The sequence below is a fragment of the Rhinoderma darwinii genome, chromosome 2 (genome assembly GCF_050947455.1).
Source record: "Rhinoderma darwinii isolate aRhiDar2 chromosome 2, aRhiDar2.hap1, whole genome shotgun sequence".
Classification (NCBI taxonomy): Eukaryota; Metazoa; Chordata; class Amphibia; order Anura; family Rhinodermatidae; genus Rhinoderma; species Rhinoderma darwinii.
This window is the reverse complement of record NC_134688.1, coordinates 379,789,787-379,812,469: the sequence shown is the minus strand read 5'-3', so window position 1 is coordinate 379,812,469 and position 22,683 is coordinate 379,789,787. Positions and strand designations below refer to the sequence as shown.

The 22,683-nt window shown below is 43.9% G+C and overlaps 1 long non-coding RNA gene across 4 annotated transcripts in view; it reads right to left on the bottom strand.

Moving 5' to 3' along the window:
• Window positions 1-6,861: 6,861 nt before the first annotated feature.
• Window positions 6,862-22,683, bottom strand: part of LOC142743301 (uncharacterized) — a 17,354-nt gene continuing 1,532 nt past the window's right edge. For 3 of the 4 annotated variants that reach the window (XR_012881540.1, XR_012881539.1, XR_012881541.1), the window contains exons 2-4: window positions 8,733-8,874; window positions 8,401-8,554; window positions 6,862-7,765 (exon numbers count right to left, since the gene is read on the bottom strand). This is a non-coding gene — a long non-coding RNA (uncharacterized LOC142743301). Of the gene's footprint in view, window positions 7,766-8,400; window positions 8,555-8,732; window positions 8,875-9,664; window positions 10,832-22,683 lie in introns of those variants that run through there. The other variant, XR_012881542.1, reaches the window with a different exon arrangement.

Genomic DNA, 22,683 nt, shown 5'->3' with positions numbered 1-22,683 from the left:
TCAGGAAATATTATAAATTAATTCTAATTTATAATACTACCCATTTTTGGTCACTAGATGGAGCTAGTTCCCAAAATTGCAGCATTGCAACATTGGGTTAAAAGCCCTCGCTCTAGTGAGCTCTCAGCATCCCCCCCTCCTTTATCCTGGCTAGTGCCGGGATAAACGAGGGGTTTGAAAGGTTTAACCTCCTACACTGTGTGTCGCCATTTTTTGAGGTAACCCACAGTGTAGTAGGTTTACATACAGTAGTAAACACACACAAACACTAACATACATTGAAATCTCTTACCTGCTCCTGCCGCCGCGGCTCCCTCCGGCCCGTCCGCTCCCTTTGCTGCCGCTGTTCCATGTGCACAAGTCCGGAAGCCGCGACCGGAAGTAGTAATATTACTGTCCGGCCGCGACTTCCGGTCCACAGGAAAATGGCGCCGGACGGCGCCAATTTCGAATAGGACTGTGTGGGAGCGGCGCATGCGCAGTTCCCACACAGACGCCGTACACGGCAGTCAATGGGACGGGAGCCGTTCGCAGTCCTATGGGACTGTGGCTGCCGTACTCCATGTCTGTGTGTGTCGTTAATCGACACACACAGAAATGGAACAAAAAATGGCAGCCCCCATAGGGAAGAAAAAAGTGTAAAAATAAGAAACAGTAAAACACAAACACACAAATGAAAATAAACGTTTTTATTAAAGCACTAACATCTTTAACATATAAAAAAATTATTTGTGATGACACTGTTCCTTTAAAGCCATCTACTGTCCCTGCTGTGACCAGCTCCTGCGGTAGGCTATTCCATAAATTCACCGTTCTTACTGTAAAGAAGCCTTGTCGCCTCTGCAGCTTGAACCTTTTTTTCTCCAGACGGAGGGAGTGCCCCCTTGTTTTTTGAGCGGGTTTTACAAGGAACAGGATATCACCATATTTTTTGTATGTGCCATTAATATATTTATATAAGTTAATCATATCCCCCCTTAGTCGTCTTTTTTCAAGGCTAAATAGGTTTAATTCTTTCAATCTTTCCTCATAACTTAAATTCTCCATGCCCCTTATTAGCTTCGTTGCTCTTCTTTGTATTTTTTCCAACTCCAGGGCATCCTTTCTATGAACTGGAGCCCAGAACTGAACTGCATATTCTAGATGAGGCCTCACTAATGCTTTGTAAAGTGGCATTATTACATCCCTGTCCCGCGAGTCCATGCCTCTTTTAATACACGACAATATCCTGCTGGCCTTTGAAGCAGCTGATTGACACTGCATGCTGTTATTGAGTTTATGATTTACAAGTACACCCAGATCCTTCTCAACAAGTGAATCCGCCAGTGTAGCGCCCCCTAGGACATATGATGCATGCAGGTTGTTGGTACCCAGATGCATAACTTTACATTTATCTACATTAAACTTCATTTGCCAAGTGGATGCCCAAACACTTAGTTTGTTTAAATCTGCCTGTAATTCATGAACATCTTCCATAGTCTGAACTATATTACATAGCTTGGTGTCATCTGCAAAAATAGAAATAGTGCTATTAATCCCTTCCTCTATATCATTAATAAATAAGTTGAATAATAGTGGTCCCAGCACTGAACCCTGGGGTATACCACTTATTACCGGGGACCATTCAGAGTAGGAATCATTGACCACAACTCTCTGGATACGGTCCTTGAGCCAATTCTCAATCCAATTACAAACTATATTTTCTAAACCTATAGTCCTTAATTTACCCATTAGGCGTCTATGGGGGACAGTGTCAAATGCCTTTGCAAAGTCCAAAAACACTAAATCCACAGCGGCCCCTCTGTCTAGACTTCTGCTCACCTCTTCATAAAAACAGATTAGGTTAGTTTGACAACTTCTGTCCTTAGTAAAACCGTGCTGGCTGTCACTTATAATGCTATTTATTGTCACATAATCCTGTATATAGTCCCTCAATAGCCCCTCAAACATTTTCCCCACGATGGATGTTAAGCTTACTGGTCTATAATTACCCGGGGAAGACCTAGAGCCCTTTTTGAAAATAGGCACCACATTTGCCCTGCGCCAGTCCCTTGGCACTATACCAGTCACTAGAGATTCTCTGAATATTATGAAAAGGGGGACAGAAATAACTGAACTAAGCTCTTTAAGAATTCTAGGGTGTAACCCATCTGGTCCCGGAGCCTTGTGCACATTTATTTTATTTCATTTAGCTTGGACCATCTCTACATTCATCCAATTCAGTATATCAACTGATATATTAACAGCACTGGCACCGGCTACATCAGCTGCTCTTTCTTCTGTTGTATATACAGAGCTAAAGAACCCATTTAGTAACTCTGCCTTCTCTTGATCCCCTGTGACCAACTCCCCATTACCATTATCTAGGGGTCCTACATGTTCAGACCTTGGCTTTTTTGCATTTATATGCTTGAAGAATTTTTTAGGATTTGTTTTACTATCCTTGGCCACCTGCCTTTCATTTTGTATTTTTGCTAATTTTATTACATTTTTACAGATTTTATTAAGCTCTTTATATTTTACAAAGGCTACAGCTGTACCCTCAGATTTGTATTTTTTAAATGCCCTTTTTTTGTCATGTATTGCCCCTTTCACAGAAGGTGTAAGCCATGTGGGGTTTAATTTGAGTCGTTTATACTTATTACCTGTAGGAATAAATTTTGCACTATAATAACTCAAAGTAGATTTGAAAATCTCCCATTTATCATTTGTTCCATTATTTGACATTAGTTCTTCCCAGTCCATATCCTGAATTGCCGCCCTCATCCTGGGGAAATTGGCTTTCTTAAAATTAAATGTTTTTGCCCTCCCAGCCTGCGTTTGTTTTTTACAGTATAGGTAAAATGTAACTATATTATGATCACTGTTACCGAGGTTTTCACGAACATTGACATTCCCAACAAGATCTGCATTATTAGAAATGACCAGATCCAACAGAGCTTCACCTCTAGTCGGGTCTTCCACAAACTGGCCCATAAAATTTTCCTGCAACAGGTTGAGGAAATGTCTCCCCTTTGCAGTTGAAGCCGAACCATGACACCAATTAATATCCCGGAAATTAAAATCTCCCATTATCACTACAGTACCCGCCTGTGCAGCCCGCTCCATCTGTTTATATAGCTGAACTTCCATCTCCTCAGTTATATTGGGGGGTCTATAGATTACACCAAAAGTAATTTTTTCAGTGTTTACCTCCCTTTCTAGTTCCACCCACAAGGTTTCAACCTCCTCACAGTCTTCACCCACTATTGTCTCTTTCACACTCGCCTTCATATCACTTCTCACATACAGACATACACCACCACCTTTCCTATTTGTCCTGTCTTTACGAAAAAGTGTAAAACCCTGTAGATTTACAGCCCAGTCATGTGAAGAGTCCAGCCATGTTTCAGCAACACCAACTATATCTATATTTTCTTCCAGTATCAAGGCCTCCAGCTCCCCCATTTTGCTTGCTAGACTTCTGGCATTTGTGAACATACACTTTAACTTGCCTGTCAGTTTTTCAGTTTTATTATCAGAAATGTGATTTGACATTAATCGGTCTTTTTTATTTACACTGATGTTTTGTAACGAAAGGATCTCCTTATCTTGTTGTCTAGTCCTCTCCCCACATTCTGTTTCTCCCCCCACCAATATAGTCTGACCCCTCTCTAACCTGGCTACCCCTTTTTTTTCTACATTGACCTCCCTCCTCAGCCCTAGTTTAAATACTCCGCCACCCCAGCTAGAATTCTCTCCCCCAGCACAGCGGACCCCCTTCCATTTAGGTGCAAATCATCTGCAGAACACAGTTTGTACCCCAATGAAAAGTCAGCCCAGTGCTCTAGGAACCCAAATCCTTCTCCTCTACACCAAGACTTCAGCCATGCATTTAACTCCCTAAGCTCCCGCTGTCTTTCCTGTGATGCGCATGGCACAGGCAGTATTCCTGAGAATACAACCTTGGAGGTCCTTCCCTTCAGCTTGTAGCCTAGTTCTTTAAAATTATTCTTAAGGCTCCTCCACCTACCATTTATTCTGTCGTTGGTACCGACATGGACCACGACAGCTGGATCATCACCAGCCCCTCCCAGCAATTTGTCCACCCGTTCCACCACATGCCGAACCCTGGCACCAGGGAGACAGCAAACCATTCGGTTGAGGTGGTCTTGGCGACAAATAATTCTATCCGTCTTCCTGATTATAGAATCCCCTACGACTATCAATTGTCTTGGCTTACCTGCATTACCATCCCGCCGACTACTAGCTGGGCTGTTCTCCCGGCTGTTAGGGAGATCAGTATCCACTAGGGCTGCCATTTCTGAGACTGACACCCTCGCATCATCACCCAACTTGGCAATTTTGCCTGGAATGTCAGAAACCGGATCGGCCTTCCTTGTCTTTGACCCCTTTCTACTGCCCCTAACTACATTAACCCAGCTACTTACCTGATCCTGCTCACCCATGTCTTCACCCTCCAGTTGTAACCCACTAACTGCATGCTCTGTGAGCAGCAAGCTCCGTTCAAAATTGTCTATCCTCCTCAGTGTTGCATTCTGCTCCTCCAGATCTCTAATACGAGCTTCCAGGTGAACAATATGCTCACATCTGCCACAGAGATATTCACCCTGGAACTCCGGCTCCAGTCGTGCATACATATGGCAAACTGTGCACTGAAGAAAACCTCCAATCTTGCTGTCCATTATCCCAGTTACAAAAAAACAGCGAACAGGTGTTAATCAAAAAGATAAAGAAGTAGAAGAGCACTTACTTGGGCTTTAACTCCTCTTTCGAACTCCGGTTTTTGGAACTCCACTTAATATACAACCACTTGTTGTTTCAAGCCACAGAGCAGGCTCTACAGAGTAGTGAGGCCTGATTTATACCACCTGGTAGCAGCTAACCCCTCCCCCTTACTCAGCTACTCAGGAAACTGCAAAGGAAAAATGGTTACAAATTATGTCACTTTTGCAAACTTTGTAGCAAGCAAGCAATCAATACATATATCACATACAATGGCCCCCCACTTTGTCACACACAACACAGTAAATCAACACAGTAAATCAATCCGGTTTTTGGAACTCCACTTAATATACAACCACTTGCTATTCAAGCCACAGAGCAGGCTCTACAGAGTAGTGAGGCCTGATTTATACCACCTGGTAGCAGCTAACCCCTCCCCCTTACTCAGCTACTCAGGAAACTGCAAAGGAAAAATGGTTACAAATTATGTCACTTTTGCAAACTTTGTAGCAAGCAAGCAATCAATACATATATCACATACAATGGCCCCCCACTTTGTCACACACAACACAGTAAATCAACACAGTAAATCAATCCGGTTTTTGGAACTACACTTAATATACAACCACTTGCTATTCAAGCCACAGAGCCCGACAAATTCTATAACTTTGTGCGTATGACTATCCCGGCTTTTGACAGCCTGGACGAGATGCTCGGGATCCACCTTAGGAGGCAGGATAGCGCCATGTGGACGGCCATTCCTCCTGTTGAGAGGCTGCTGATCACGTTGCGGTGTGTTTGTATATGTTTTAAGGCTTGTTTTCAACATTGTGCTGTATGGAGGTTGTGAATCTGACAACTCATGTATGGTTTTGTAATATGATTGCTATAGTAATGATGTTGTTCCTTGTAATGAGTTGATTGTAATGTTTTTTTTTTTGCAGATTTCTTGCAACAGGGGAGAGTTATTCATCCCTGCACCTGCAATTCCGTGTTGGCAAATCAACCATCAGTGGAATAGTCAGGTGCACATGCCGGGTGATCTGGCAGTATTTGCAGCCCATTGCGATGCCCAGTCCGACTCTGGAGATTTGGTTGCAGGTAGCAGCAGGCTTTCAATCTGTGGCCAATTTCCCCAATTGCATAGGCGCCGTCGACGGTAAGCACGTACGTGTGCAGCAGCCATCGCCGTCAGGATCACATTACTTCAACTACAAGAAGTATTTTTCTGTGGTCCTGATGGCGGTGGCTGATGCCTCGTATAAGTTTGTTGCTATTGACGTCGGCTCATATGGAAGCACTGGTGACTCCCGGGCGCTACTGACATCAAATTTAGGGCAACAAATACTGGCAGATCAGGTAACTCAACCTCCTCCCCAACCTCTTCTGGGTACCACGCATCCAGTCCCCTTCGTTATGGTATCGGATGAGGCTTTTCCACTGATGCAGAACCTGCTGCGCCCATACCCATGGAGGAGACTAGGTGCCCGGAAGAGAGTCTTCAATGAGAGGTTGAGCCGGGCACGATGCTTCGTGGAGTGCACCTTTGGGATCATGGTTAGTAAGTGGAGGGTCTTTACTTGTGCACTTCAGTTGGATGCGTCCACAGTTGATGGGGTCATTAATGCTGCCTGTGTTCTTCACAACTATGTTCGGGATCACGAGCGAGGTGACGTGGAGGTGGAGACACAGACAGCTTTCTGTGACCCCCACATCAACTGGAATTTAGGAAGACCATCCAACCGTGGAGTACAGGTGAGAGATGCCGTCACGGACTACTTCATGAGTCCCGAAGGTGCAGTGTCCCGGCAGGATTCCAGCCGCAGTATTCAGCAGCCATCCAGGAGTAGGCCAAAGACAACGTTTGTGTTTTTGTGAAGAACATTGTGTGTACGGATCATACATACTCCCCTTACTACACACTATGTGTTGGAACTATACGGCATGTCGTAAGCTACGTACAAATTGTATAAATATTTGAAGTATTTTTTATTAAAATCAGCATTAATGGTGGAAATATGCGTGCACATCCAAATATGTGTTGTGTCAATGGATCACAGAATGTTACTTGCTTTGCTTTGTTAGTGTTTGTGGTAATGTTGTTGTTTAATTTAAAACACATGTCCCAGGCATTAAAACTTTTTGAACACTTTACTTGCAACATGCATGCAATTATTTGCAATTACAGCATTGCAAATAGTGCAATGTCATCCAACAATAATAAAAAACATTTCCAAACATGCAAATAAATATACATGGCATCTGTTCAAACAATAGACATATAAAGTGACTACATTTGGGTGAAACGGGGAGGAGAGTCATAACTGGAAGGTGAGGGATAATTGGGTCGAAAGCCAGAGGTTGTGTATTGGGAGGGTGGGTAAGGGTAGATTTTTTCCAGAAACTGGGATGCAGCTGAGGGGGGAAGGGGGGGGGGCGGGGTTTGGTGTCTCTGTCTGGGTGTAGGCGTTCATAGCTCGTGGGCTCTGGGGCATTCTGGAGAATGGCTCCCTAAGACCAGTGGTCCTATAGAGGTTGTACACTATCTCCTCCAGGGGTGGGAGGGGGACTGCGATCTCGAAGGCTGCCCCCGCGGCTAGAGTGTAAGCCATGAAAGTCTGGCCAACATGCCGTTGCATCTGGCGGCAGCGAGATGCAACGGCGTAGCCAAAAAAAATCATACTCATCGCCGTCGACACTCCGGATAAAGGACATGGCATTGGTCTCAACTTCTAGTTGACGCTCCATTGTCCGGAGGGTCCTCCGAGATCGCTGTCGGGTGGAAGGTGAGCGGGTAGGGTGTGGCGGCCGTGTAGGTGTGCCAAGTGGCATCTGGGTGGCAGCAGGTGGCGCAGTAGTTTGTTCCGCCACTTCAGAGGAGGGTGAGAGGCCAGAAGGTCCCGCGTCAGATGGAGAGTGGGGCTCCGCTTCCAGAGGGTCCTGGTGAGATGTGGATGGAGTCGGGTCCCTCTCCCTCAGCTGCTGTTCCTCTAGTGCAGCCGGACACTCTTCCATAGGTTGCTGAACATTTCCTGAGGTTCTGAGAATAGTCAAGAATATGATGTACTTTGGGAGCAGAGATCACTCTCATCCTTTATTGCAACACCCATGTTTCTTTGTGCGCTAACTTTTTGGGCCACCCACCAGAGCACAAATTACAACCTAACATATGCTACTTCATCAATACTTAGAGACTAGCCAAAAGCACACACCTAGCGGAGAGGGAGCAACAAATGCTAGTTTGCTAGCATGACAAGTGGCATGATGAAGGTTTGGCCAAACTTACTAGTTATCCAAATTATTCTATCGAGCAAATCCTATGCGCCTTCATGACACTGCCATGGTTGTAGTACAATGTCACGCCAATGGCCAGGTACGCATGAGAATGCCATTTAGGGGGTGACATGAGTATGTTTGGTACCACTAATACCACATCTTTACACACACACTTGCATGTTGGGTAGACACACTTCCAAGGGCGCCATCAGGAAGGAGACAAAAAATGCAAACCAGCTGTGCTAAGGTGGTACAAGTTTACAGTCATAAATGTGTTGCCTCTCTGAGACCTGAAATATATGAGAACAATACATATGCGTCTAAACGTATGCCTACCAATGAGCTGCAAGACACCATAACAACATTTAGTGCTTTACAAATGAATGGGAAACAACTTACTGGCGGAGTGCCCTGTTGGGCAGGAGGAACAGCAGCTGCTGGTGGAAGGGACATTGTGACCCTTGTGAGGGAGAAGACCCACTCCTCTCTGCCTTCTTCAGGTGCCTCTGGAAGCGGTCGTGGACACTTTTCCAGCGTGTCTGTAGGTCTTTTTCTGAAAAAAAGTGGGAACATGAACTGTGGGCCAAAACATCAGACTATCCCTTTCAGGAAATGTAACTTCCGTGACTGTCATGAGAAAACCATTGTTGTGGCGATACACACTATTTCCCTTTCTAACAACTAAACATCATCATTCAATTAACCTACATGGACAGATGACAAACACTCACAAATTTCGCCCTGCTCCTTAGTTGAACGCCTCACCCAGTCGGGGTACAGCGCCACACATATATCCTCCCAGGAGTCCTGTCTCTGGGCACGGTTTGAATATCCTGCTACCTGCTTGTCCCAGAGATTTGGGCAGGCCTGCACCTTTACAACACAACAAAAATCAAAAAAATCAATTTTACAATCCAAGTGTAAGGAAAGAGCATTATATTCTCAAGATGGCTTGGTTTTTGCAGTGGGACAAAACACAAACACACACACGTGGTAATCTTTTCTTTGCAACTCACAATCCCCTAAAAAAGGTAACACATAGTCTACCTACACAGGTTACATCATGAGGTAAAGGGCGTAATGTGGGCCGCGGGGGTTGTACATGCAAGGAAATGCAAGGCAGGAGAGATGGTGTGGTGTTTACACATTGCTGTGCTCCAAACAGACATCAACCGACCGCAATGAAACTAGGCAAATTCACACATAGAGTGCACATGTGGGGCAGACCTTGAACACACCACAAATGTCACACAAATATGCTGCGCACATTGTACCAAAAATGTGCCTACACAGAGAAAAGGACAATAAAACAATGTGGACAGATTTACATTGACTTTCCAACCGAGAGTTTACAGTTAATAACAGCTACACATGCGCCGTGAGGTCTGTGCGCAATGGCATGTGGAGATGTTGCTAAACAAATGGCATGTTCCTGAAGCGAAGTTAACATTACATCCATTGCATTGGGTACAGGTAGATTTGGCCCATGTATATAAATACACGCAGATTAAATAAAGACATGACAAAAGTAAAAACAGGGGCTACACACATGGTTGCACTTGCATAGTGTCTTCTGTGTACAATAATGAATTTTTGCGCACCCCCCCCCCCCCCCCACAAAAAAAAGAAACAAACAACATTATGGCTTTCATTTGCCACTTACCTCAGAGATGAGGGCATCCGCATTTATATGCATCCTCCTGTAGGTTGGGGGTGCCATGGTGAAGCGCAAAAATGTAGGTTATTACTAAGCACCTTGCAGCAAAATGGCTAAAATGACCTTTTAAAATGGCTGCATTGGCAACACCCCTTGGGGGAGTGTTTGGCAAGTTAGGGTATGTTCACACGCTTAGCAAAAAACGGAGCTGTTTTCAAGGTTAAACAGCTTCTGATTTTCAGCCGTTTTTTTAAGAAAACTCACATTTTTCGCTGCATTTTCTAAGCTGTTTTTCTATATATAGTCAATGAAAAACAGCTCCAAAAATGTCCCAAGAAGTGACATGCACTTATTTTTCACGGGCCTCTTTTTACGTGATGATTTTGGAGAACGAGGCGTAAAGAAACAGAACACTATTTCCCATTGAAATCAACGGGCAGATGTTTGTAGGCGTTCTGCTTCCATTAGATGAATTCCTCAAGGGGTGTAGTTTCCAAAATGGGGTCACTTGTTGGGGGTTTCCACTGTTTTGTCCCCTCAGGGGCTTTGCAAATGCGACATGGCCTCCGCAAACCATTCCTGCTAAATTTAAGCACCAAAAGCCAAATGGCGCTCTTTCCCTTCTAAAAGCCCGTCATGTGTCCAAACAGCCGTTTATGACCACACATGGGGTATTATTTTACTCGGGAGAAATTGCTTTCCAAGTCTTAGGCCTCATTTACACGAGCGTGTGCGTTTTGCGCACGCAAAAAAATGCAGCGTTTTGCGTGCGCAAAAGGCACTTGACAGCTCCGTGTGTCATCAGTGTATGATGCGCGGCTGCGTGATTTTCGCGCAGCACCATCATAGAGATGAGGCTAGTCGACGTCAGTCACTGTCCAGGGTGCTGAAAGAGTTAACTGATAGGCAGTAACTCTTTCAGCACCCTCGACAGTGAATTCCGATCACAATATACAGCAACCTGTGAATAAAAAAAAGACGTTCATACTTACCAAGAACTTCCTGCTTCCTCCAGTCCGGTCTCCCGGCCGTTGCCTTGGTGACGTGTCCCTCTCTTGACATCCGGCCCCACCTCCCTGGATGACGCGGCAGTCCGTGTGAACGCTGCAGCCTGTGCTTGGCCTGTGATTGGCTGCAGCTGTCACTTGGACTGAATTGTCATCCCGGGAGATCAGACTGGAGGAAGAAGTCGGGAGTTATCGGTAAGTCAGAACTTTTTTTTTTTTTTTTTACATGTTCATGTATATTGTGATCGGAAGTCACTGTCCAGGGTGCTGAACCAGTTTAACTCTTTCAGCACCCTGGACAGTGACTGTCTCCTGACGTCGCGTACCGGAAAATTTTTTGCCGGGTTCGGTCAAAACGAGTTCGGCCGAACCCGGTGAAGTTCGGTTCGCTCATCTCTAAGACACTCCGTTTGGATGTTTGTAAACAGAAAAGCACGTCGTGCTTTTCTGTTTACATTCAAAGTTTGACAGCTCTTGCGCGAATCACGCAGTTCGCACGGAAGTGCTTCCGTGCGACCTTCGTGGTTTTCACGCACCCATTGACTTCAATGGGTGCGTGATGCGCGAAAAACGCAGAAATTTAGAACATGTCGTGAGCTTTTTTTCAGCGCACTCACGCTGAGCAAAACTCACGGACTGTCTGCATGCCCCCATAGACTTGTATAGGTCCGTGCGACCCACGTGAAAAGCACGCGCGTCGCACGGACGTATATCACGTTCGTGTAAATGAGGCCTTACAGTGCTTTTTCGGCTTTAATCCTTGTGGAAATGAGAAAAAATTAGCTTAACCTACATTTTTTTTTGAAAAAAAATTTAGATTTTCACGGCCTACTTCCAATAATTTCTGCAATAAACCTGTGGGGTCAAAATGCTCACTATACCCCTAGATAATTTCCTTGAGGGGTGTAGTTTCCAAAATGGGGTCACTTTTGTGGGATTTCCTTTGTTTTGGCACCGCAAGAGCCCTTCAAACTTGACATGGTGCCTAAAACATATTCTAATAAAAAGAAGGCCCCAAAACCCACTAGATGCTCCTTTGCTTCTGAGGCCAGTGCTTCAGTCCATTAGCACTCTAGGGCTATGTGGGATATTTCCTAAAATTGAAGAACCTGGGCAATAAATATTGAGTTAAATTTCTCTGGTAAAACTTTGTGTTACAAAACAAATGGATTAAAATTAAATTTCTGCAAAAAAATAAAATAAAATTTCAAAATTTCACCTTTACTTTGCTCTAATTCCTGTGAAACGTCTATGGGGGATGTTGATTAGCAAGAATTCTGTGTGGTATAACTGCCTGTCTTACAAGCAGATGCATTTAAATTTAGAAAAATTAACATTTTTGCAATTTCTCGCAAAATTTTGGTGTTTTTTACAATTGAATACTGAATGTATCTAGCAAATTTTGTCCGATGTGTCACGAGAAAAAAAGCTCAGAATTGCTTGGATAGGTAAAAGCATTCCGAAGTTATTACCACATAAAGTGAAACATGTCAGATTTGAAAAATGAGGCTCTGTCAGGAAGGTCAAAAGTGGCCACAGCGGGAAGGGGTTAAGCCACTCCGGCTGCCTCCGAATGTTATGGCCCATTATGCAATGTACAAAGCCGGAAGCAGTTGGCTCTGTACATAGTATAGCGGCCGTGCTCCCAAACTGCAGCTCTACTCCTGTTCACTTGAATAGGAGAGCTGCAGTACTGCAGATCGGCCGCTATTCAGTGGCCAGTGCCAACTGCTTCCGGCACTTATGCCCGGTGCTTGGTGGCAGCCGGAGCGGCTTAACGTTGCAGGGTCCAGGTGTCGGACCCCCACAGACCATGTACTGATGACCTATCCGGTGGATAGGTCATTAGTTGTCTAATGACAACCCCTTCCCGCTCCTGGACGTACTATTAGGTCAAGGCAGCTGCATCGTTCGCGCTCCATGACCTAATAGTACGTCTCGGGAGTAACGGCCGTTTCGGCCGTCCTCCTGACACATACAGGAGCTGTGACAGCTGCTGTCTCGTACAGCAGCTGCCGCAGCTCTTACAGCGGGGACCGATCGCTGTGTCCCCGCTGATTAACCCCTTAAAAGCCGCGTTCTATAGAGATCGCGGCTTTTTAGGGGTTAAGCTGGCATCGCCGGCCTGCTACACGATAGCGGCCGGCGATGGTGACTATGGCAACCGGACACCAAACAACGGCGTCCGGCTATGCCATAGACGGAAGCCTAGTGGGTCCTGACAACGTCAGGACCCACTATGCTTGCTGTCAGTGAGTAGCTGACAGTTCTAATACACTGCACTACGCATGTAGTGCAGTGTATTAGAATTGCGATCAGGACCTCCTGCCCTCAAGTCCCGTAGTGGGACAAAGTAATAAAGTAACAAAAAAGGTGTGTAAAAATAAGAAAATAAACGTTTTAAAACTATTAAAAGTAAAAATCCCCCTTTTTACCTTATCAGTCATTTATTATTAATAAAAATATATAAAACAAATAAACTATACATAATTGGTATCGCCGTGTCCGTAACGGCCTGAACTACAAAATTATTTCGTTATTTATCCCGCGCGGTGAACGCCGTAAAAGAAAATAATAATAAACCGTACCACAATCACAATTGTTTGGTCACTTCACCTCCCAAAAAATGGAATAAAAAGAGATCAAAAAGTCGCATGTACCTAAAAATGGTACTGATCGAAACTACAGTTCGTTACGCAAAAAATAAGTCCTCGCACAGCTTTATGGATTGAAAAATAAAAAAGTTCTGGCGCTTAGAATAAGGTAACATAAAAAAGTGAATGATTTTTTACAAACCGTATTTCATTGTGCAAACGCCATAAGACATAAAAAAAAACTATAAACATCTGGTATCGCCGTAATCGTATCGCCCCGCAGAATAAAATGAATATGTCACTTATAGCGCACGGTGAACGCTGTAAAAAAAATAGAATGAAAAAACAATAGTACAATTGCTGTTTTTTAGTCACCACGCCACCTAAAAATAGAATAAAAACTGATCAAAAAGCCGCATGCACCCCAAGAAAACTACAATGGATTCCTCAAGGGGTCTAGTTTCCAAATTGGGGTAACTTTTGGGGGGGTTTCCATTGTTTTGGCACCACAAGACCTCTTCAAACCGGACATGGTGCCTAATAAAAAAGAGGCCTCAAAATCCACTAGGTGCTCCTTTGCTTCGGAGGCCGGTGCTTCAGTCCATTACCGCACTAGCGCCACATGTGGGATATTTCTCAAAACTGCAGAATCTGGGTAATAAGTATTAAGTTGCGTTTCTCTGATAAATCCTTTTGCGTTATAAAAAAAATGGTATAAGGAGGATTTACTGACCAAAAAAATAATTGAAATTTCACCTCTACTTTGCTCTAAATTTCTGTGAAACACCTAAAGGGTTCATAAACTTTCTAAATGCTGTTGTGAATACTTTGAGGGGTCTAGTTTCTAAAATGGGGTGTTTGATAGGGGTTTCTAATATATGGGCCCCTCAAAGCAACTTCAGAACTGAACTGTAACCTAAAAAAAAAAAAAAATTAGGCAACACTTTGCTTCTTACATTATACTGATAATGAGCCGTGCCCACCCCGAGATGACCCCAGTTTTGACCGTTTGTATAAACGGAGACCCCTATTAGACCGTTTCAGTGCCCGGTTTTCCCAAGCATACACCCCCGAGAAGTGTATTGCTATTGATGAGTCCCTGGTACATTTTAAAGGGAGGGTTCAATTCCGCGAGTACCTGCCAGGTAAGAGGGCAAGGTATGGCGTGAAGATGTATAAGCTGTGCGAGAGTGCATCAGGGTATACCTACAGATTTAGGATATACAGTGAAGGAAATAAGTATTTGATCCCTTGCTGATTTTGTAAGTTTGCCCACTCTCATAGACATGAACAGTCTAGAATTTTTAGGCTAGGTTAATTTTACCGGTGAGAGATAGATTGTATAAAAAAAAAAAAAAAAAAGAAAATCACATAGTCAAAATTATATATATTTATTTGCATTGTGCACAGAGAAATAAGTATTTGATCCCTTTTGCAAACAAGACTTAATACTTGGTGGCAAAACCCTTGTTGGGAAGCACAGCAGTCAGACGTTTTTTGTAGTTGATGATGAGGTTTGCACACATGTCAGATGGCATTTTGGCCCACTCCTCTTTGCAGATCATCTGTAAATCAATAAGATTTCGAGGCTGTCGCTTGGCAACTCGGATCTTCAGTTCCCTCCATAAGTTTTTGATGGGATTAAGGTCTGGAGACTGGCTAGGCCACTCCATGACCTTAATGTGCTTCTTTTTAAGCCACTCCTTTGTTGCCTTGGCTGTATGTTTCAGGTCATTGTCGTGCTGGAAGACACAGCCACGAGCCATTTTTAATGTCCTGGTGGAGGGAAGGAGGTTGTCACTCAGGATTTGACGGTACTTGGCTCCATCCATTCTCCCATTGATGCAGTGAAGTAGTCCTGTGCCCTTAGCAGAGAAACACCCCCAAAACATAATGTTTCCACCTCCATGCTTGACAGTGGGGACGGTGTTCTTTGGGTCATAGCAGCATTTCTCTTCCTCCAAACACGGCGAGTTGAGTTAATGCCAAAGAGCTCAATTTTAGTCTCATCTGACCACAGCACCTTCTCCCAATCACTCTCAGAATCATCCAGATATTCATTTGCAAACTTGAGATGGGCCTGTACATGTGCCTTCTTGAGCAGGGGGACCTTGCGGGCACTGCAGGATTTTAATCCATTACGGCGTAATGTGTTACCAATGGTTTTCTTTTTGACTGTGGTCCCAGCTGCCTTGAGATCATTAACAAGTTCCCCCTGTGTAGTTTTCGGCTGAGCTCTCACCTTCCTCAGGATCAAGGATACCCCACGAGGTGAGATTTTGCATGGAGCCCCAGATCGATGTCGATTGACAGTCATTTTGTATGTCTTCCATTTTCTTACTATTGCACCAACAGTTGTCTCCTTCTCACCCAGCGTCTTACTTATGGTTTTGTAGCCCATTCCAGCCTTGTGCAGGTCTATGATTTTGTCCCTGACATCCTTAGAAAGCTCTTTGGTCTTGCCCATGTTGTAGAGGTTAAAGTCAGACTGATTAATTGAGTCTGGACAGGAGTCTTTTATACAGGTGACCATTTAAGACAGCTGTCTTTAATGCAGGCACCAAGTTGATTTGGAGCGTGTAACTGGTCTGGAGGAGGCTGAACTCTTAATGGTTGGTAGGGGATCAAATACTTATTTCTCTGTGCACAATGCAAATAAATATATATAATTTTGACTATGTGATTTTCTGTTTTTTTTTAAAAATATAATCTATCTCTCACTGGTAAAATTAACCTAGCCTAAAAATTCTAGACTGTTCATGACTTTGACAGTGGGCAAACTTACAAAATCAGCAAGGGATCAAATACTTATTTCCTTCACTGTATGAAGGAAAGGCCACCCCCAAACCAGACTGCATCCTGGACTACAATAGGCACATGGGAGGGATGGACTTGTCAGATCAAGTCCTGAAGCCCTACAGCGACATGCGGTGTGGTATAAGAAGCTGGCCGTGCACATCATGCAGATGGCATTGTACAATGTGTACGTGCTACGTCGATGTACAGGCTAGAGGGGAACTTTCCTGGAATTTCAAGAGGTGATTATCAAGAACCTAATCTTTAGGGACCAAGAAGGGGGGGGGGCACCCAGTACTTCTGGAAGCGAGGCCACACGCATCGTACCAGGGTGGCAACACTTTCCAGGCGAAGTTCCCAAAACTGGCAAGAATGGAAAAAATCAAAAGAGGTGCAAAGTCTGCTATAAGAGGGCGATAAGGGATGACACAATATATCAATGTGACACGTGTCCCGAATAACCAGAGTTCTGTATGAAAGAGTGTTTTAAAATTTAGCATACATCCCTTGGTTTATAATTTAACCCAATTTTACTTATCCTGATGCACTCCGCAAAGCTTATCCCCCTCATCTTTCCCTCTGGGCCCTGCTGTGTGCCCAGGCAGCTGATAACAGCCACATGTAGGGTATTGCCGTACCCAGGAGTACCCACATTACAGTTTATGGGGTGTATGTCTACGGTCAAAATGCTCACTACACCTCTAGATGAATGCCTCAAGGGTGTCGTTTTTAAAACGGGGTCACTTCTTGCGGGTTTCAACTGTACTGGTACCTCAGGGGCTTCTGCATACATGACTTCGCACTAGAAAATCCCCAGTAGGCCAAATGGTGGTCCTTTCCTTCTGAGCCCTCCCATGGGCCCAAACGGCAGTTTACCAAAACAAATGGGGTATTGCCGCACTAAAGACAAATTGGGCAACAAAATGGGGTATTTTGTTCCCTGTGAAAATAAGAAATTTTGGTCACAAATGACATTTTATTGGAAAAAATGACATTTTTTTCATTTCACAGCCCAATTCAAATACGTGCTGTGAAAAAAAATGTGCGGTCAAAATGGTATCAACAACCATAAATGAATTCCTTGAGGGGTGTAGTTTCCAAAATGGGGTCACTATTGGGGGATTCCTACTGTTTTGGCACCTCAACACCTTTTCAAACCTGGCATGCTGCCTAAAATATATTCTAATAAAAAAAGAGGCCTCAAAATGCACTAGGTGCTTCTTTGCTTCTAGGGCTTGTGTTTTATTCCACGAGCGCAGTAGAGCCACATGTGGGACAATTCTAAAAACTGCAGAATCTGGACAATACATATTTAGTAGTGTTTCTCTGGTAAAACCTTCTGTGTTACAGAAAAAAAATTTAATAAAATTGAAATTCAGCAAGAAAAATGAAATTTGCAAATTTCACCTCCACTTTGCTTTAATTCCTGTGAAATGCCTGAAGGGTTAAAAAACTTTCTAAATGCTGTTTTGAATACTTTGAGGGGTCTAGTTTTTAAAATAGGGTGTTTTATCAGGGTTTCTAATACATAGGCCCCTCAAAGCCACTTCAGAACTCAAGAGGTACCTTAAAAAAAAGGCTTTTGAAATTTTCTTAAAAATATGAGAAATTGCTGTTTATGTTCTAAGCCTTGTAACGTCCAAGAAAAATAAAAGAATATTCAAAAAACTATGCCAATCTAAAGTAGACATATGGGAAATGTGAACTAGTAACTATTTTGTGTGGTATAACCGTCTGTTTTACAAGCAGATGCATTTAAATTCTGAAAAATGCTATTCTCTAAAGTTTGCAATTTTTCACCAATAAACACTGAATATATCGACCAAATTTTACCACGAACATGAAGCCCAATGTGTCACGAGAAAACAATCTCAGAATCGTTTGGATAGGTTTAAGCATTCCGACGTTATTACCACATAAAGTGAAATATGTCAGATTTGAAAAATGGGCTCTGAGCCTTAAGGCCCAATCTAGGCTGCGTCCTTAAGGGGTTAACCCCCTTTGTAATTAAGGCTTATTCCTCAGTTTGTCAAACCCCACAATATGCTTACAATGAAAGTGAGCAAAAAACTAAAATTCAGCTTTTGTTCAGTATTATGAAGTTGTACGTTTTACTCGCCTGGATGCTGCTATATCAGAGATTACAGACTGTCCTATACTAGGCCATAGGTGAAGCCTCCACAAGATATTCTATAAAGGTCTGATGAGTGAGGGTCCCATTTCTGGGACCTCCACCTATCAGGAGAACGGGTGGCCCCTGACCCCTGTTCCGCCAGGTGACATGGCCATTGCATCCAGGTGGAGATTGAATGAAAACTATGCCACACGTGCGCCTCTATCCATTCATGCCAATACTAGTTACAAAAACAGCAGAGCCAAGCTTGTTCATAATTTAAAAACAATAAGGGCAGATTCACACGAACGTTGCGTTTTTGCGCACGCAAACAACGCGGCGTTTTGCGAGCGCAAAAAACATTTGACAGCTGCGTGTGTCATGCGTGTCTGATGCGCGGCTGCGTGATTTTCGCGCAGCCGGCATCATAGAGATGAGGCTTGTCGATGCCCGTCACTGTCCAAGGTGCTGAAAGAGCTAAATCTTTCAGCACCCTCGACAGTGAATGCCGAACACAACAGCGAAAAACATGTAAAAAAAAAGATAAAGTTCCTACTTACCGAGAACTTCCCGGCCGTTGCCTTGGTGACGCGTCCTTGGTGACGCGTCCATGGTGACGCGCCTCTCTTGACATCGGGCCCCACCTCCCTGGATGACGCGGCAGTCCAAGTGACCGCTGCAGCCTGTGATTGGCTGCAGCCTGTGCTTGGCCTGTGATTGGCTGGAGCTGTCACTTGAACTGAAGTGTCATCCCGGGAGGTCGGACTGCAGGAAGGAGACAGGAGTAATCGGTAAGTTAGAACTTCGTTTTTTTTTTACAGGTTCATGTATTTTGGGATCACAAGTCACTGTCCATGGTGCTGAAACAGTTTAACAGTGAATGTCTCCCGACGTCGCGGACCGGAAATTTTTTGGCCAGGTTCGGCCAAAACGAGTTTGGCCGAACCCGGTGAAGTTAGCTTCGGTTGTCGGGGTTCGCTCCTCGCAAAGACACTCCGTTTGGATGCTTGGAAACAGAAAAGCACGTGGTGCTTTTCTGTTTCCATTCATCCTTTTGACAGCTGTTGCGCAAACACGCAGTTCGCACGGAAGTGCTTCCGTGCGACATGCGTGGTTTTCACGCACCCATTGACTTCAATGGGTGCGTGATGCGTGAAATACGCAGAGTTATTGAACCTGTCGCGTATTTTGCGCAGCGAACAAACGCTGCGCAAAATACACGGACTGTGTGTACTGCCCCATAGACTTCTATAGGGCATTGCGTGCCGCGCGAAAACCACGCGCCCTACACGCTGCCAAATCACGCTCGTGTGAATCCCCCCTAACACAAACATATACTAAATCCTCCTCCATAATGCCACAAACCACAATGACCATCCTGCAAGATACAGGAATCTTTTGCACAAGCTTTACTCTGTCTACCTAGCCATGCCCTTTTTTTCCTCTATGATAAAAAACGTTGGTATACTGGAGCTTTGCATCCATGTCCAGATCTCATAAACCGGATAGTAGACTGGAGAATGAGCAACACCAAACAAGTTCCAAAATCTAAGACAATAATGATGCATGCCTGTCAATGGATCACCCAAACTCCCTAAATATAGAAATAAAGGCAACTCACAAATAAATGTGCATTAAACTGGATTTTTGACCAATATGGTCTTGAAAGTGTCCCTTTGAACTCCTTTAGGACAGTATAGAGTGCACTTAAATTATGTTAGGCCCCATGAACACGAACGTGCTTTTGCGGCCGCAATTCCCCTGAAAATCCACGCGGCCCAATGTACACGACCGTGGTTTCCACGGTCCGTGCATGGCCCAGGGGCCTGGACCGCAGAAAGAACGGACATGTCTTATTATGGCCGTGTTCTGCGGTCCAGGCTCATAGAAAATAATGGACGCGGGCGGCTCTCTACGGTCGTGTGCATGAGGCCTTAGTCTTCTACTCCCGACCGATGACTCATTGCCTCCTAATCCCATCTAGAACCACACAATGAGGACTCCATTAATTCACTGTGCCATCATGCAAAATGCACTAGAAGATCTATGCTATGGGCAGCAGGGGAATTCAACACATCTGCAACTACAAGTAAATGGTGGCACGGTCATTATGTGAAAGTAGGTGAAAGAAAAATCGTAGCAGAAGAGAAGCTTAATTTTTTTTTTAAAGTTATGGAAACTATATGCACAGAAATACCCAAGCATGTTCAAATTTCCTAAAGAATAATTAAATCAACCACCTAAAAGGAATAAAAAGAGGGGAAGAGTACAAAGTAGAAGCATTTTTTTTGCAAATGTACTACGGCTAATACGTCGAAATTCTGGTCTGAATTGCATTAAAAAAAAAACTGGTGTGCATGCCGTGCACCAGATTTGTTATGTGGTTTAGACACTTAGATAAGAGGGCGTGGCTAGAAAAAACTCCTAAAATGCGCCAAATGTATTAATGATGTGCGCAATATTGGCGCAAAATACTGGTCTAAAGAGAGCCAACCAATCGGTGGCGTAAGTTACAGAAAAGTGTCTGTCTATAAAAGATACGCCAAATCTATCACACAGCATGCCCCACCGTGATAAATTTGGCCTGTCTCCTTTAGGGTCAGTTCACACTGAGTTTTTTTTACATGTTTTTTGACACAGATACCGCGCCAAAAAAAGGCCTAAAATGCCTCCCATTGATTTCAGTGGGAGGCAGAGGCGTTTTCCTCCCGCGAGCGGAAAAAACGCCTCACGGGAAAAAGAAGGGACATGCCCTATCTTCGGGCATTTACGTCTCTGACCTCCCATTGACATCAATGGGAGGCAGAGAAAGCGTATTTTGTGGCGTTTTTTTTAGACAATATTAATAAATCTGCCCGTTGACATTTACTTCTCAGCTTTGATATACACTTATATCAGAAATTAAAAGTCGTTTTTTCCCACATAGATGGGAAACAGTCACATATTATGAACATAACCTATGTCTATAAAACCGAGATAACACTGAGACCCACTCAATTATACAGTTTGCAATTGTAAGACAAGCATAAGGGTATGTTCACACGTCTTAACAAAATACGTCTGAAATTACGGAGCTGTTTTCAGGCGAAACCAGCTCCTGAATTTCAGACATTTTTGCAAGTGGATGCGTTTTTCGCAGCGTTCATTACGGACGTAATTGGAGCGGTTTTTCAATGGAGTCAGAGATTTTCCTGGCGAATATGCCGGACACACACACCAAATGTGGTGTGAACAAAGCATTATTACTCTTGGAAATTCCATTTTTGCCCTTTCTGACCAGTGGTCATCAGTTCTTTGGATTGCACATCCGTTACAGAATGACCTCTGGTGGGAAGAATGACTTATGTTTCAAGTCTTCTCTATTTGGAGATAGTAGCTCTCATGGAGTCCTTGATAAAGACCTTTCCATACTGATATTTTAACAACTTTTTGTTCTCTTCCATTCTGGGATTTTCTTCAATCACAGCAAGTTCTTGTAGGAACTTTTGATAACTACTCTATCGAGTGTGGTGACGTTAGTTTTAATATGGCTGACGTCTAATTGCATTCAGGATGAGAAGGGATGCAAAAACAGGGGTTAAAGGGGTTGTCTAGTCCCTAAAAATGTATGGCATATCCTCAGGATAATACACAAAACAATGGTGACAGCACTCTGCGAACACTAATGCCACCTAAAACACTATATAAAAATAAATATGCATTGCTGCGGAATCTACTTACGATAGTGAGGTTCTTAGCGCGCATTTTGATCAAATTTTGTGAGCCCACCTGCCACGACAAGGTGAACTCACTTATAAGGTGGGTCCCTACGCTGCATATACACTCAGTTCTGGGACTAAGCGTACATATACTTGGGGATGGAAGGAACCAGCAATAGGCTAAAATTATCCAGGGCAGAATGGGAGGAGTGCAAGGTCAAAAATGGAGTCAGTCACTACCCCCATATATATATATATATATATATATATATATATATATAGAATAAAAGTTTGATCAGCACATTCCAGCAAACTGAAAAAAAAAAGTGTATACAAATGCAACGCCTGTGACTGCAAACAATTCAATACACAAAAAATGGCAACAGCACTCTGTGAACAACAATGCCACCTAAACACTATATATAAACATGCATTGCTGCTGAATCCTCAGGTTGGCCATCAATATCTGATCGGTCGAGGTCTGAATCCCTGGACCCGCACTGATCAGTTGTTTTGAAGGGGCCGCAGCACTCTTAGGAGCGTTGTTTTCCCTTCATTTCCTTTACTGTTCACATTGTGAATCGCTGACACACTTGTAGGGGCGGTTCACAGTATTAGTCTTCTCCCATTCACTTCAATGGTAGAAGGCTGTAATACTGTGAATTGCTGCTACAAGCGTGTCGGCGATTCAGTGTGAGCAGTGACAGGAATAAAGGGGAAGCAGCGCTGCAGCACCTTCAAAACAGCTGATCGGCGAAGGTCCCGGGAGTCAGAGCCCGACGAATCTGATATTAATGGCCTATCTTGAGGATAGTCC